Source organism: Protopterus annectens, chromosome 2.part1 (genome assembly GCF_019279795.1).
Source record: "Protopterus annectens isolate FY-2018-M chromosome 2.part1, PAN1.0, whole genome shotgun sequence".
Taxonomy (NCBI): domain Eukaryota; kingdom Metazoa; phylum Chordata; order Ceratodontiformes; family Protopteridae; genus Protopterus; species Protopterus annectens.
Genome location: NC_056729.1, coordinates 18,794,160 through 18,810,298, shown reverse-complemented (window position 1 = coordinate 18,810,298; position 16,139 = coordinate 18,794,160).

Genomic DNA, 16,139 nt, shown 5'->3' with positions numbered 1-16,139 from the left:
ACACACACACACACACAGTTTCACAGTTGCCATGTCTGGGATTAGCATGTTACACTACAGCATTACACAGTTATTGCATGTGCCATGGAGCTCATAGGGCTGGCACTTGTCCAAAGGGGTATTTCAAGGTGACTTACATCAGCAGACTTGCTAAAGTTGAGCAATGGTAGGTGTAGTGACTGTGAATGGCCTCAAAATCATTAATCTCTACACATACACACAGAGTTTCACAGCTGCCATGCCTGAGATCAGAACTCCTACCTAATTAGTATGTTACACTATAGCATTACGCAGTTATTGCATGTGCCACAGAGATTATGGGGCTGATAATTGGCCAGAGGGTTATTTCAAGGTGACTGACATCAGCAGGCTTGCTAAAGTATGGCAATTGGAAGTGTAGTGACTGTGAATGCCCTCAAAATCATTAATCTCTACAAACACAGTTTCACAGTTGCCATGTCTGGGATTAGAAGTCCTACCTAACCAGTATGTTACACTACAGCATTACACAGTTATTGCACGTGCCATGTAGGTTATAGGGCTAACCCTTATCCAAAGGGGTATTTCAAGGTGACTGACGTGAGCAGGCTTGCTTAAGTAGGGCAATGGGAGGTGTAGTGACTATGAATGGCCTGAAAATCATTAATCTCTAGACACACACACACGCACACACACGCACACACACACACACACACACACACACACACACACACACACACACACACACACACACACACACACACACACACACACACACACACACACTCACACATACACATACATGCACACACACACACACACACACACACACACACACACACACACACACACACACACACACACACACACACACACAGTTTCACAGTTGCCATGTCTGGGATTAGCATGTTACACTACAGCATTACACAGTTATTGCATGTGCCATGGAGCTCATAGGGCTGGCACTTGTCCAAAGGGGTATTTCAAGGTGACTTACATCAGCAGACTTGCTAAAGTTGAGCAATGGTAGGTGTAGTGACTGTGAATGGCCTCAAAATCATTAATCTCTACACATACACACAGAGTTTCACAGCTGCCATGCCTGAAATCAGAACTCCTACCTAATTAGTATGTTACACTATAGCATTACGCAGTTATTGCATGTGCCACAGAGATTATGGGGCTGATAATTGGCCAGAGGGTTATTTCAAGGTGACTGACATCAGCATGAGTGCTAACATGAGCTATGGGAAGTGCAGTGTGTGTGAATGGGCCATAAACCATTCTTCTGGAAACCGACACACAACACTCAGTCATCCACAACTACACAACTTTACATTTGACAGGACTAGGTATACAAATGCTAGATGAATACTGATCTGTACTATCATGTTACACAGTTATCACAAGCATCACAGACACTATAGGGCTGAGGCCTACCAAAAGCAAATGTCTACAGTGATTGACATCGGCACATCATGTGATATTGGCCAATTGGATGTGTGGTGGGTGGGACAGGCTTCATGATGGCAATCTTTTTGTCACTGTCTGCCTCTCTATTCCCCACATCTGTGTGTGTGTGTGTGTGTGTGTGTGTGTGTGTGTGTGTGTGTGTGTGTGTGTGTGTGTGTGTGTGTATATTTGACCTATTATAGTGTGTTGGCCTTGGATATGTGTGAGTATTCCTATCCAATGTGTGTACAAAGCATGAATGGTGTGCAATGTGGTGTGTGTGCACAGACATCTGTGACTGACAGATATGTATAGTCCACTGTTGTTTTCAGACATGGGCTTCATTTGTCTAAGTGTTGGAGCATGCCCAGTATGACCTTCTGTATTGAGTGTGTGAATCCATTCCAGGTAGGTTGTACTCCAGTGCAAGATTTTGTGTTCTACACCTACAGCTAGCAACCTGTTTCTGCAGGATATCTGTAGATAGGTTAACAATATAAAGTCACAATGGGCGAACGATAGTGGGAAATTGTAACTATTCCTGTCTGTGTTGCTTGTGTTACATGGTTGGTATTAGTAGAGATATTAGGACATGTACTCTTTTACACTGTGAAGTATTATGTCATCAACTACCGACAGATATACTTATTTTCTCACAGTTATTTCCTGGGAAATACAAAATGAATGAAACTGTGTCCAGTATTGCGGTCTGCAGCCTACATATTCTTGCACACTCATGCCATTCTGGAGGGGTAGCTGCAGACACTTGCTGATGGATCTTTGTAAATGGTCCAGCACCTTGGTACTGTGGTAGCTAAGGATCTCCTGCTTGTACATCTATCGACATAACAAAATGGCCATATCCTGCTGTGGCCATACCTCTCAGCTGTACAGATTCACCCAAGTTACCCAGAGGCAGGGTTCATATATCTGGTCAGTTCCCCTTCACATTGTGGTTTACGAGCAGGTTTGTAGCCACCCATTACTGGGTTTGCAGGCAGGGGTAGTATGGGCATACATCAGAGATTCAGACTTCATCATGGTGTCCATGCTTCTACACCCCCCACTCTGTTATTCTATCCTCTTCCTAACATTATGCAAGTGATATCTGTGAAGTATCCATATAGTTGTCCCTTCATCCCTGCATTATTTAGGGGTTGGTCCACAGTTCATGCAGTCAGACATGGTGGGCATGCAACTGGGATTGGTCGACATGGCCTTGCATTTGTGTTCTGTGGACTGTGTTATGTTGTTAGTTGGGACCCTATGAGATAACATACAGTGGCAGTACGGGTGAGGCACAGGCCTTTGACAGAGGACTGCAGGGCATCTGGTAGTGATGCAAGCCATCTGTAGCAGGCCATTGCATTCTGTCACTCCTACAGTCCCAGGCCACTGGATTCCCCTGGGGTCAGGGTAAATGTGCGAGGTGTTAATGGCAATAGTTCCTGTCCATATTAATCCATTGGTCTGGATGCTGGCAGGGTGCTGCTTACAACTAGGGACACACCTGCATAGGACACCTCTTCAGCATGCTGTATTCTGTGGGTATTCCAATACAGAAGTGGGAGTCATACTATACTCATTCCCAACAGCAGGGATATGACCTGTGATAAACCTGTGGATGATGGTGGGGTGAGCTGAGTGAATGTGTGATATGGAGGCTTCTTGTAGCTGACTCACAGATATACCTGGGGCATTCCCCTTATGCTGCCTTGTGCAGGGACATAGGCAGTCTCTCATTACTTCATAACTGTGCCTTTTATGGTCTGCCAGTGATTGGCCGGAATACATCAGTATTCCATACTACAAAGGCAACTAATGAGCTGCTAACCTTTATGTACAATTCCAAAGGTGTGTGCAGTTGACAGATACATTTTATGTACTCTGTCTAGGGTACTTCCACCTGTGTACTGTGTGTATGTTTGGGCCCACATTCATGGCATGTCCATCTTTCAGATGGTGACAGATATTGACATCTGAACAATGAGTATGGATGACTGCCAAATTGGATCTTGCTGGGATGCATTGTGATTGGCACTGCAGTTGTCAGAACATGGCCCTGTCATCGACAATATTGGCCATATACCACCAGGACACAGCACTCCATGCCTACATGCTGACCACTTCCACACAATGTGCAACACACAACAACCTAACATACAGAGCCCTGCATATTGTACACATGCAACAATCTATCCTGTAAATTGGGCCAGCTCAGGTAATCTGTGCTGCACTGTTATCAACCCCACTCGTACATGTTACTGCATTTCTACATAGGATTGTGTGGGGGGGCACACCTGACAACATCAACATTTGCTATGACTGTACTGGTATTTCAGGTACTCTGGTGGCTTCCTTTACATTTTGTATTCTGACCTATCATGCAGACTAGAGACATATCAGTACAGTACAGGTATTAGGTTTTATTGACCTACATTTCAGTTTCAGACTTCATACCCTGCAGAACTAACATACAACTGCCTGACCTGTTGTAGCCTGTTTGTATAGGTCTGGAGGGAGGCTGTTATCCATTGCCATTACTTGGAGGCCTTAGCACATCCTTTCTTTATGTTCATCTACACCTATCCTACTGGCTGAGGCAGTTGTTGGGTATGTGAACCTCAATGACATGCATGTGTGTGCATCCTGTGGACACACATTTGGGCCACCACATGTACTGCAGTGGAATTTGTCACATTGTCTAGTACTGCCTACTTTGTTGACACCAGTATTTGTTGTGGATTTCATGCTGTCCATATAGGTGTCCACTATCTGCTGCCATCCCATTCAGCCACCTGATTCCCTTGCATTCTCACATCCATACCATAGCTACAACTAGCAGAACATACTACTACATTCAGCAATTGATATGAAGAGTGAGTTACTTGTGGCTCTGGCAGTATTGAGGATGGTGCTGGAGGGCTGACTATGTTGGATACACATAGTACACTCCCTATACATGGTAAAGCACAGGTAGTGTCATGTTTTGCATCCTTTTTACTTTATGTGCAAGTCAGAGGGAGGTGTCATTCCCTAGATTTCTACCATGTCAGTGTATGTGCTATGAGTTGCCTCTTTGCCAAAGCCTGGGCACACTGGGCACACCTCCTTCTGCCTACATGGGCCGGCTCAGGTTGTTCCTCCTCTGAGTTACTCTGTGCCTGTGCTGGTCTTGGCAATGGTGGGGGGCTGTGTGGAATTGCCCCATGCTGTTCCTGCTGGAGCTGTTTCCACAGGATCATATTGTGTAGCGTGGCACATACAATGATTCTTGTTTGTGTGTGTGCCTCATTATGGCATTCTTGTTCGGGTGTGTGTGCATTTCTGATGGGTGTCACCAGCCACAGCTCCAGTTCATAACTAGCATCCCCCACTAGATGGCCATATGGGATGTCCCTACTGGCAAATCTCTAGTACAGCTGTGTCATATGCCTGATGTGGGAGTTGTGATAGCTTCCAGGACTGCCAGCACACACATTCATTATAATGCCCTGGGAATTGCACACAACCTGGCAGTTGATGGAGAAGAGGCCCTTATGGTTTATGTAGACCCTACCCCACTCATCAGGTGGTGCTTTGATGTGCATATGCGTGCAGTCTATAGCACCCACTACCTCAGGGTATTCTGCTATTTTTTGGAAGAGACGTATATTGATGGTCAATGTCTCAAGGGTGTTGAGGAAATATATGTGCTCACTGGCATGTGCTGACATGGCATCCAGGAACTGGTGGAGTACCCTGGATGCTGATGCCTGTGAAATCCCCATGATATCACCAGTTGGCCTTTGGAAGGTACCTGTGGCTAGTATTCTTAAGCCTACACATACTTTGGTATCCACTGAGATGGGTTCCCCTCTGTTGGTTCTTTGTGTGAAGCGTGGCCAGCACAGCTCAACAATTTGGCCTGTGCACCCTATAGTGCTCCACTATCTCCAGCTCATGTAGCCCCAGTCTGTACACTCTTCTCCTTCTCCTCACTGTGGATTGGTCATCAACATTCTCATCCTCACCACAGTGACAGCAGCCCCTATCATTTTGTTGGTTTTGTCAGGTAGAATTTCCCCATCTGTGTACACCAGTGGTGTAGAGTTTGTGTGAAAAAACAGAGTGAAAGGTGTTTGCATAGTTTATAGTAGTGTGTTGGGCTGGGCTGCTGCCTGTGTAATTGGCTGATTCTGATACATTTCAAATAACAGCTATGCTAGTTCTCCTTGATTGCCTTTCTACTGCTGTTTTCCTTCCCATTGCCTTCCCGTTTAAGCCCCAAGGCACGCCGCGCATACCCAGTGCTCAGATGTGAACAGAGCTGCTATTTCTTGTTTTTTTTTTGTTTTGTTTAAAACCTGGTGTGTACACCTGTTTACACTATCTAAACACAGCTAGGCAGCCTCAGACACACACCCCTTCCATAGCTGTGCTTAGTTAAGAGCAAACATGAGCCAAAGAACTCTTACAGCATGCATGACACTCTCCGTTATGAGGTTATCTACCTCTTAGGCTTGTACCTAGGGTTGCCACCTTTTCAAATGTCCAAAGTGGGACATTTTTGGTACAAACGTCAGATTTTGCAGGCTGAAATATACCCACAGCCAGTACAAAGGACAGAAATTCACTTTTTTGCCTAAATAAAAGCTTATTCTTCTAGCATTTTAGTTGCTTATTCTATTTCTTATAACATTTAGGTGTTTCAGATACAGAATAACTGTTTTATGCAACTATTAGATAAAATATAGGAAATAATTTTGTCCTAAAATCTCAGGACATTTGCCATTTTTACTATTTTTTGCAGGACACATCTTCCCAAAGAGGGACTGTCCCTCGCAAAGTAGGACAGGTGGTAACCCTACTTGTGCCATGGTGTTGCTGCACTTACATGGTTGGGTGATAGCTAACACTGAGGGGAAATCTGTGATTCAGTATCAATCTCCTCATTTGTATAAAACTGACTGCTAATGCATGGTTCCAAGACTGACACTCAGCCTTCCCTCTTAGCAACCACTATTCCATGGTATTGTTGTCTTCTGCATGCCATTGACTATTATAGCAGAATGCTGATTTTGGTTAAAAGCTTATTTCCAATTTTTTTTTTATTTTCGGGCCGATCCCATTTGTGCGCAGCTGCCCTATGCTTAAATGGCTGAAATCAGCCAAAAAAAATAAATAAATAAAGGTTATTTTTTATAATTTTGCAACTATTTCCCATGCCAGTGACCATATATTTGGCCATTGGCATGCCTACTACATTGAATACATGCTTTCTTTGGAGCTGTCATGCCTCCGTTTTGTAATTTGCAGAAATGTATTTGGTTAGTAGCCAAATATATTTCTACACGTTACACTATTCCTCCACAGATGCCTGCCTGCTTCCTGGATCACGAATTCACCGCATCTGCATGTTTTTCACCTGCAAATGGGATAATTAGCATACAGGAGGTGTATCCATGCAGGAATAGTGTAGGAGCACTCATGCACGTTGTGGGAGCTCATTCCTGGATCGCTCATTGTCCATATTGCATGCAGCAGCTCTTGCACTATTCCAGCACACCATGCAGAGCTTGCTAAATCCTGGGGAACAGCTTTTGTTTATGACCCAGCTATAAAGTAACTTAACCTCAACTATTCTTAAGTTTTGCAAGTTAATCTTCTATGTTCCAGCAGGATATGCTGTGGTTACATTCTTGAAGCTCAGTACATAACATACAGTTCTGTATAAATCATATAAATATTCACAAATGACATAGAATTATTTACAAAATTCCATATAGCTGGGCTGGCAGCATGACAGCATATACATTTATTTTGCATGATATCTGTTTGAGCAAGAGATTTTAGTGCTGAATATTGACTCGTACTATTAATCAAACCCAGCATGTAACAAGGGGAGGAGATGTGGGCATGGATTATTAGAGGCATAAAAGATATAGACCACTCTGTAAATACTAAATGGATTTAACTTTATTGTGACCACTAGGACCCCAAATTTCACTTAGCAATGATAAAAGCAGCCGCAATAGTTTTGCTTTCTCTTGTAACAAATGGTAAGATAAATGTATAAACCCCCTCCAATGACAACAAAATAAAACAGAGAGGTGAAAGAAACAAAACAAGTAAACAAGTATTCTAATTTTCAACCCAAATCATTAAACACTGCTTGATAATTTGATGAATGGGTTAGTAGACTGATTTTATAGACTCTTACGAGCCATGACATAAGAAGAAAGGTAAAAATAAAAACAAAATATACATGCATAGGGAAGGCAAAGTGCTCATAAAAATGCACGTGACTTGAGGGATAATATGGAAATAGAATAACACCAAGTGGAGATTAGAAGGTACTCCAATGACTCAAGATACAAGGCATCAACATTAACCACAGTGTCATGACTTAAAGGATAACTTTTAAACAATGAGTCAGGAAGTGGGGACCATGACCCCTGACAAGTACAGAAAATAACTTTTAAGAAATGGCTGACTCTAGCTAACACAGTATGAATATGAATATGGATTTTAGAGGTGGGGAGGTTGTCCTGGATAATGATAACTGAACATAGGTTTAGGGAGTGAGGCAAAAGACCATTGACAAAAAGTCTTGAACTTTGTTTAGGAGGTGGAATGAGTGTACGAATTATACAGCTGTTAATGAGGTAAAATCCCACATATGGTACCCTACAAATGCATTGTATACATTTTAAAATGAACTAACATTGTTAGAAAATAGTCATTGACTTAAATGTAGATTCATAATTTTGGTAATTACTAATATTTTAGGACATTTTCAGAATTCCTAAATTTGGGTGTGCATGGAGTATTCAAGAGCATTGTTGTAAAATATGCCTACAATTTGATCCCTGAATGTGTAAGATCATTTTCTCATCTGACATCATATTTTGGGGTTGTTATTCTTTTAGCATACAGATTATGGTCCTCACTACAGCCCAGATTCCACATATTCAATTAGTGCCTTGGAGCTGGAGACATTGTCCAGTAAGGCATGACAGCGAGTAACCAATTGCTTTTTTATGAAGAACCTGATACTTCTGCCTTATTATATACCCCTTATCCATTATAATGTGAAAATATAAGCCTACTTAATGGCAGGAAATGCAATCAGCAAAAATGTAAAATATTAAGGAACACTGACTATCCTCTTCAGCAAAGGTGCGGCTAATTATGTCTCAGACTGATGACTGATCATTTTTGCAAAATAACTGTTTAATGATGCCTTACAGCATATAATTATATATTTTTTGCCATTCCAAAGTCAATAAAATACAGATATTTTAGTTGCAGGATGTATGATTGTTCTAGGAAAAATGTCAAAGTTCATGGTCTGACTTGTCACCATTAATGGGATTTCTTCACTGATGAATTATTGGTTCAAAAGGTTGAGCAGTTTTCCATTATTCCATTGATACTGTCCCCCATGCTGAGATTATAAGCATAATTTACAAGTTACAAATTAAAGGATTTGTTGCAAGATGGATTAGCACCTACCTACAGAATAGCAAATGCTGAGTAAAAATTAGAAAAGCATTGTCAGATGAGAAAACATTTAGTCTTGGGGTGCTCCAGGATTCGGTGCTAGGTCCCATCATTTTTTTTATCTTTATGTCAGAATTTCCATCTGGGAACAACTTATGGATTAACAAGTTCATGGATGACACAAAAGTAAGAGCAATAGCTAAAAACCTAAGAAATTGACATAATATGTAGAACATTTTAAACACCTTTGAGTCTAGTCAAAGAAGAAGAGTATGGAATTTAATGCTAGAAAATCTTAAGTAATAAATTTTGGAAATCACAACCCTAGTTATTCATATGCACTGAATAACATAATGCTGGAGGAAATAACCACTACCAGATATCAAGGTATTGGGTTTGATAAATAATCGTCAGTCATAAGGGATATATTGCATACAATTTTAGTAGGATGTAAGTGTAACACTCCCTTTTTACACATCTGTAGTGGGACTAAATATTGAGTATTGTGTGTCTGTTTGTTCATATAATATAGTGCAACTTAAAAAGCTGGAGAAAGTGCAGAAATATTTTAGAAAAGTATTAGTAGTGAATAATTTAACTTTTAAGAAAAGATTGCAGGTCTTATCCCTTTTTGCAATAAATTATACATTAGAAAGGGATGACTTTATATTAATTTGCTAAAGTGTAAACAGCAAGAGATTGGCTGCAATTCCAGTTATAGAAATTCCAGTGTCACTAATTTCTTTCTCTGCTACTTCTACCTGCTAACACTTTCAGGATGTTAAGTCTTAATCAGCTTTACCCCCATTTCCTATGTAACATGATCAGATATTGAATTCCTTCTCATTTGTTGGTCTATTGTATGCATCATAATTATGTCTAAAATTTGTTTTGATTTCTCAAAGTTGTAGACTGTTATCTATTGTCATTTTATGCTTTTTGTCTCTTAGTCTATTTTTATTTTGCTTATTCTTATATAATTGCATACATATTTTGAGCTTTTCTCCTTGGGTCTCCACTGAAAATGGGCTTGAACTCAGTTGGACGAACCCTGTTAACAAATGTCAAATAAATAAATAAATAATAAGGAATTAAATATGTTTGCTGAAGTTGTAAGTTCTAAAACGACTCAATGTAGAATTCATTTCACTGTAAGTCAGGTGTAGATGGAACACTCTCTCAGTACAAACAAGGAAACTGAATATTCTACAGGCTCTCAAAGTGGGCCTTGAAAACTGGTAGGGTGATAGAGGTTATGATCCTTGTTTGATATGGGTCCAATCTCTTAAAGAAATGCCAACAACAGTGGTCTCACATATTGATAGTGCCATACATGACTGCGTCCAGCTTCTAAAAAGTTATGTTTTCCCTTGTCCCTTTTTCTTGTTACTTTTGGATTTCATACATTCTGAAACATATTTTCCTATAGGGACAATTGTCTGTGGTACTATACTAGAAAAAAGGGCTACATAGAGAATTTGGAAATAGATCACCTGAAAGAAACACATGGCATTGGTTATTGTTTAACGATGAGACATATTATTCAGTGACTCTATACTGCACCACTATAGTATACTATAGTAGTCATATTAAGCTAGGGTTACCACCTGTCCCACTTTGCGAGAGACAGTCCCTCTTTGGGCAGTTGTGTCCTGCCAAAAAATTGTAAAAATGGCAAATGCCCTGAGATTTTAGGACACAATTATTTCATATATTTTATGTAACAGTTGCATAAAACAGTTAATATGTATCTGTAGCACCTAAATGTTATCAGAAACCGAATAAGCAACTAAAATGCTATAAGAATAAGCGTTTATTTAGGCAAAAAAGTGAAGTTCTGTCCTTTGTACTGACCATGGGTATGTTTCAGCCTGCAAAATCTGATGTTTATGCCAAAAATGTCCCACTTTGGGCATTTGAAAAGGTGGCAACCCTATATTAAGCACTATCCCAAATGGGAGTTGCACTCATGTACAAGTAAATGTTCCTTTTGATTTAAAGATTTTACCTGCTCCACTTTATAGGAGAATTTACATTTAGGCATTGCACTAAATATTTACAGTCATATAAAATAAATTAAATATGCTTTTTTTCAATTATTTGGCTCCTGTATCGATCAAGTCTTACTGTGTAGTGAATGGGTCATTAACACAGGGCATTTTAACATGATCATAGGAAAGCAACAGACATAATTCAGTAGCTTTTAAAAATATGATACTGAGCTGATCAGAAAAAAAAAACCTCTTGACTTTTTACATTTTCTGATTATGGAGAAACAATACATAGCAAACTAAAGTGACTTTTGGGCAACAGCATATCACATTTTGTTTTTGATGTAAAAAAAAGTCCAAGATGAGCTGAAATAGTCTGGCTTTTACTTTGGAATCATGGAAAGCCACTTACATGATTTTTAAAATGATCCCATGAAAGCAAAATACAGCATTTTGTAAATGATGAAAAATGCCTGAATACTGATTGTGAGGAGGAAAATGGAGAGTTTTTTTTATAGTTTACTGGTATAAGACACTCATCATTTTTTTTATAATCTGATCACTGTTAATGAAGTAATGCTGTTTTCAGTGGTACTTCATATTCATCTTTTATTTATTGATTGATTGATTGATTGATTGATATTTGTTTTGTGGGGTAGAACATCATCATCATCATCATCTTCTTTCTGCTGTTCCCATTAGGAGTCGTCACAGTGGATCATCTGTTTCCATTTCTTCCTGCCCTCTGCATCTTGCTCTGTCACACCAACCACCTGCATGTCCTCTCTCACCACATCCATAAGAGGCCTTCCTCTTTTCCTGTTACCTGGTAGCTTCATCCTTAGCATTTTTCCCAATATACTCAGCATCCCTCCTCAGCACATGTCCAAACCAACATAATCTTGCCTCTCTAGCTTTGTCTCCAAATCTTCCAACATGGGCTGACCCTCTAATATACTTATTCCTGATCCTGTCCACCCTCGTCATACCCAGTGTAAATCTTAACATCTTTAACTCTGCCACATCCAGCTCTAACTCCTGCCTTTTAGTCAATGCCACTGTCTCCAACCCATATAACATAGCTGGTCTCACTACCCTCTTGTAGACCTTCCCTTTCACTCTTACTGGTACTCATCTGTCACAAATAACTCCTGACACTCTTCTCCACCCACTCCATCCTGCCTGTACTCTCTTTTGATCAAAAATGACCAATTGTAGGCTCTGCCGTGTGTGAATGGTACAAGAGTAAACAGAATACGTATATATTAAGTGATGAAATACACATAAGGGTTAGAATATACATAGAGAACATCAATTCAGTATAAAGTTGAAACTATATGCCATATTGATTAAGCAAATAAAACTATATGAGCTGACTTAAATGAGAGATTAATCACAAGTTATACCAAAGCAAAGAGGGGTAGTATAGAGAGGTGGTACTGTGCTAACGTTTTGGTTAGGCTATATGTTCTACACTGTATCATTTGCATTTGTTTTACTTGCTTTGTTTAAACACAAATTGTTTGGACTGGGGTCTGAACTTAGAGTAGTTGGATACTGTTCATCTGCATGCTGGTGTACTTTGATCTTTATACAGTTTGAACATTAGCTGGCTGAAATGCTTCTGTGGCTGAAGCAACTTGAAATGTTTTAGACTCTCCTCCTGAAAAATATATATAGTTATAAGTGCCTGGAACGGTCGACAATATAACAGAAATAGCACCAGAATCTGCTCACAGCCTGATGTGTAACAGCACTGAACACCAATCACTTCAAGTAAATCTGTTTATTAAGACATAAAAAGCTAAAATACATTTTCCTTCACAAGAGTTAAGCGCTTTCATCTACTCTGTGTAGACTTCATCAGAACTAATCTTTATTGCTACTGCCCACTTAAATATAAGCATAAACCAATTAATTACATCAATTAAATACAAACATTTTATATATAATTAAAATTTAAAGTGCTCACTGCTTAATTTCCTTGTCGATTGCCTTTAGTATAAAAGGAACGAATCATATCCATTAAAACTTCTCATATTCATAAACATTATGTTGGAAACATAAATATATATATATATATAATAATAAAAGATATGTAACAATAAATTGTGTATACAACAATAAAAAACATCCTTTCTTTGACTAAATCTATTGTGTAGTCACTGGACTGTCTCTCCTATCCACTATTTTCTAATATAGGCTTAATGGAGATAGTTTAATTGAGTCCAGGATGAACCGAGGCATTAAGTTTAATCTGCCACCTAGTCTCCTTTTCTCCATGTTTGTACTTCATGTTTCCCCCTCTTGGATTTGATTTTATACATTCTAATATATCAAAATTGAAGGAATCACAGTGTTTATTACCATTAAGATGTCTCCATAACGCATTGTTTGTATCCTGTTTTTTTTATTTTATAACAGTGATCATAAATTCTATTTCTAAGACATCTATCCGTCTTCCCCACATAAAAACAGGGGCATTTGGTACACTTTGCTAGATTGACTAATTGGGAAGTTCTACAATTACCTTTTTGGAATCTAACCTCTGTTCTATTTATGTCATCCAAAATTAAGGAAGATACTCTAATAATTAACCTACACTGATTACAATTCCCACATTTTGTGGTACCTATGGAACTGTATCTGGTGTTAATATCCATAATTTTCTTTTCTAATCTCATTTTCAAATGTCTTCCATTTTTGGATACAAATTTAGGTGTCTCCCCACTGTCTTAAACACACTATCATCAGTTTTCAAAATATTCCAGTTATTTTCTATTTTTTTCTTAATGTCTCTAACTTGGGGGGCATATTGCAATATACATGCCCTAGTGAACTAATTAAAACCCATGTCTTCATGTGTCACATTAACCCCTTTAGTGTAGTTTATCCCTGTCCCTAATATGGGTTTATACTTTTTCACCCATTCATTTTTCACATATTCTTTAATATCCAATATCAACCCCATGGGATAACCTTTTGTCTTAAACATGTCACCTATAACATCCATTTCAAGTATCATATCAGAAAATTTGGATGTCATTCTAGCAGCCCTTATACACTGACCTTTAATTATACTCCTTTTCTGGCATCTAGGATGGCAGCTAGAATACTCCAAATATGCATTACTAAAGGTGTCCTTTCTGTAGATATTAGATTTAAATCTACCATTTTCCACCGTAATACGAGTGTCCAGGTAGGATATGGACCTCTGATCTACACTAAATGTGAATTTTAGATAATCACACCTTGTATTTAGATATATTTTAAACTCATTAAGACTAGTGTCATTACCCTTCCATATTAAAAACACATCATCCAAAAATCTTAAATAACACAGTATATTGTCATTCCATTCAGATTGTAGTATATATTCTGTTTCCCAATTTAATAAAAACAGGTTAGCAAAAATGGGGACACAAGCTGCCCCCATAGCCACCCCTTTACTTTGCCTATAGTATTCTCCTTCAAATAAGATGTAATTATAAGATAGGACTACTTCCATGAATTCCATTATTAAGCATATTTTATCCCAGGTCAAACCACTGTATTTTTCAATACTATGATTAAATCTAGTTAACCCTTCATCCTGGGGTATGCTTGAAAATAGATCCACTACATCAATAGCCACTAGAAACATGTCAGTTGTAACTAGTGCTGGTACTAGCCTTCCTAAGAAATCCCGTGAGTCCTTAACTATGTGCTTGATTTTACTGTAAGTGGGTTTCAACTAGCTGTCAATCACTTTGCCAAAAGGGAAGGTTTTAGATCTAGTGCCAGAAATAATGGGCCTAAATGGAGGGTCATTGATATCCTTATGCACTTTAGGTATACGCACTATAGTGCTAATAATAGGATGTTCTTCCTTCAAAAAGATGTACATATCTGAGTCGATCCTTTCATCTAAAAGAAGTTCTTCCAAAAATAGGTCAATTTTATGGTACCCTATATTTACTTCATTAATGGATGATACCTCATAATTTCCTGAATTTAACAAGATACTATTAATCTTATTTACATATTCAACTGTATCATAAATAACAACCCCCCTCCCTTATCGGGTTTCATAATTCTTATATTTTTGTTGGCCTGAATTTGTTTTAAAAGTTTCGATTCATTATATTGTAAATTATAATTGTTTTTAAAAAGTTTTTTCCTTTTACTCTCATAATCGTATATCTCATCTATGACAACCTTCTCAAATGTGGCCAACGTATGATTCACTGGGGGTGTAAAAGTATTTTTCTTCTTAAATTTATTCAATTGAATAGTATTTTTTCCATCAAAATATAAGGTTAGATTGAGTTTTCTTAAATATTTTTTTAAAATCAACTATGTAGTCTACTATATTAATATTATCATTAGGAACATACTTCATTCCTTTAGATAATAATTTAAAAAAATCATCATTCAATTCAGTTTGTGTATAATTAAAAATACTAAATTATCCTAAGCTGTAGTGTATATCATTATATTTTATTATTCCTACCTTCTCCTCTATTGTTTCTTCTCCTGTAATCTGGGGTCTTTTCCCATTGATTTACTTGCCACTTGCCCTGACCTCTAAATTGTCCCCTGTTTGGGGCCTGCCAATTTTTTCTTCCCCCTAAAAAATCAGATGCATATTCATACCTTCCTTGTCTTCCTTTATTGTGTCTATTGTAAGTAAATTCCTGATTTTCATCACCCTTTTCATTCCTATTAGGTTCACTCATTTGTGTTCCCCACCTATAGGCCTCACCTCTCTCATACTGTTGCATGTCCCTTCCCATTTTCTTACTTTTCCTATCATATTGTTTATTTATTTGATTTCGACCCAAGTGAATTGTGCATTAAAAGACATTTCACATTCCTCAAATAAAAGATCATTAGTAATTATGTGGTCTAAGTGTTCAAGTTCAGACATTAATCCACATATTTTTTTGTGATATAATGATATTGTGATATATAATGATATACACTACAGCTTAGGAGACTTTAGTATTTTTAATTATACACAAATGGAATTGAATGATGATTTTTTTTAATTATTATCTAAAGGAATGAAGTATGTTCCTAATGATAATATTAATATAGTAGACTACATAGTTGATTTTAAAAAATATTTAAGAAAACTCAATCTAGCCTTATATTTTGATGGAAAAAATACTATTCAATTGAATAAATTTAAGAAGAAAAGTACTTTTACACATCCAATCAATCATATGTTGGCCACATTTGAGAAGGTTG